Here is a 2,325-nt window from a genome sequence, read left to right on the forward strand (position 1 = left end):
ACCTTGGTAATTTACTCTGAACATCTCCCGTCTGATCATTATATTTTTAGAAGGTATTTGCTCAAAATCTCATTTGCATTTGCATACCATATTTTTTGGTATTACTTCATTTGTGCTGAATATATATATAAATATATATATATATATATATATATATATATATATATATATACAGTAAAACAAGATAAAATATAAGTAAATACCTTGTCAAACCTCCATCAAACATCCAAGGCCTATGGATGTGAAGAAGTTAATGGCAAATCGGGTGTTGCGTGGGTTGTCTCGGGGTAACAGTCCTTCAAAGAACGGCTGAAGAGTTTCATCCTTTAACCTTGCATTCAGTTTAGGAAGACCCATGTAGTCACACAGTTCCTGGAAGAAGATCTTGACAAAAATCCTACTAGACGATGTCGTGGTCTCTTCACTCAGCTTTATACATCCGAGAACACTCCATGGAAGCGAATCTGTGTACAAAAGGTGAGCAAGCATCTTAGCAACATTTTTCAATTTGTTTGTCTCTAAGCGATGGATGGTGTCGTACTGTTCCTTGAATATACTTTCAAATGATTCCATGTATTCTTTTTTCAGCATACAAAACCGCCCAGCTAACAAGCCAAAGAATTTTGCATAGGTCCTTTGTTGGGCACAGCAGTCAAGTATCATGTTGCAGAGTTCCTTCCTTTGGCTCTCAGCAGACTCCATCTTCAGCAACTTGTGTGCACATTCTTCAAAGTCTAAACTTGACTGAATGGCAAGATAGATTGTGCGGCAGAATGAGACTAGGTTGATTTCTGTTTGGTCATGAATAGTTACTTTTGGTCCTCCCTCATCTCCTTTCTCCTCTTCCTCCTCCTCCTCACTACTTCCAGCTTCTTGGTCTGTGATTCAATCACTGTCTCCTTCATCCAGGATTTCTTTTTTAATAGCCTTGTACTTCTCTTCATTCTCCATAAAATGAGGATCTGTCTTGAAAACGTTAAGGACATCTTCTGGATTGTAGTCATCCTCCAGGGAGAGCACATGTGTAAACTGATCGTCCTCTTCCACTAAATCAAGTCCTTCCAGAATAACGGGGTGGTCCTTGAATCCATCCTTCCGCACAGCAAACATCACTTCAATCATGTACTGGACTCTTTTGTCCATCTCAGACTCCTGTAGAATGTTTCTCAGGCGGTCAAAGATGGCATTGATTCCCCTTGGTGACACTTGGGTTAATTTGAGACCACACTCCTTGAGGAAGCCGATAGCTACTTCAACACTGTCATCTGTTGGTTTCTCTAGGAGCAAAGTGAGCATCTCCAGACACAGAACCTCATGTGCCACATTTTGGTTTATAAGATGTGCCACAAGTTTGGAAGCAGTCAGGCAAAGTTGCTTATCGTTCCTTCGATATCCTTTCCGAAAATTCAGAATTAGTCTCTTGAGGACTAACTCACCAATCTGTGGGAATTTTGAGTTGATGGTTGCCACCAAAGCCGCATAAACCTGAGTGAAGATTGGAGAAGCACTCTGTGCTTGCAGAACAGATCTGGACAACAATCCTTTCCCTTTTACTATGTTTTCTTGGAGTTCTTGGATAACAATACTGATGTTGGAGATGTTGACCTTGTTGATGAGACCACTGATTGATTTCTTCAGAACCTTCCAACTCATCCTCTGGTACACTAAGCTGTTTTTATCTGTAATCTGTTCCTGCATAGTCCTGAGCTTTGTGGGAGGAATATATGCTCCCCCAGTGAAGGTGAGCAAAGAATCCTGCTCCTCTTCCTCTTGTGCCTTCTCCTCTCCCTCCTCCTCATTTTCTTCCTCTTCCTCCTCTTCCTCCTCCTACCCCCTCCTTTTCCTCCTTCTTCGATGCAGGTTTTTCCTGAGTAGAACTCATGGTTACACCTCGGTCTGGGCTCCTTCTTTCAGGAGATGGGAGGTTCTAGGACTGTTTCCAATGATCTGCATCTCTGTCTCTTTCTCTGCATTTCTCTCGGTCCCTACATCATGATTCCATGCTTTCATCATAAGAGTATCTTCTTGTAGAATGCTCATAGTCTGACTGGCTGTCATCAGAGTAGTCTCTATCCTGGGAAGAACATTCATGTTCTGCATATGTCTTCTGGAGAGGAGCTCTGGTGAAATGACTTGTGGCTCTCCCTTCTATCATGACCAGAGGACTGTTTCTTGTGTGCCACACTACTTTGCATTTTCTGCTGTTATGTGACCCAATAAACCAGATGCCTCAGGTTCATTCAAGTTTCAGTTATTCAATGGTCTGAGTTCCTTGACAGTTTTCGTTTTCTGTCTCCACATGTCACCTATAGCTCCACTGAGCTG

General features: G+C 41.9%; 1 pseudogene; it reads right to left on the reverse strand.

The window, feature by feature from the left end:
• Positions 1-207: 207 nt before the first annotated feature.
• LOC117720937 (pre-mRNA-splicing factor CWC22 homolog pseudogene) lies at positions 208-2,040 on the reverse strand (annotated as a pseudogene).
• Between the last annotated feature and the right edge of the window lie 285 nt (positions 2,041-2,325).

The sequence above is a fragment of the Arvicanthis niloticus genome, chromosome 15 (genome assembly GCF_011762505.2).
Source record: "Arvicanthis niloticus isolate mArvNil1 chromosome 15, mArvNil1.pat.X, whole genome shotgun sequence".
NCBI lineage: Eukaryota > Metazoa > Chordata > Mammalia > Rodentia > Muridae > Arvicanthis > Arvicanthis niloticus.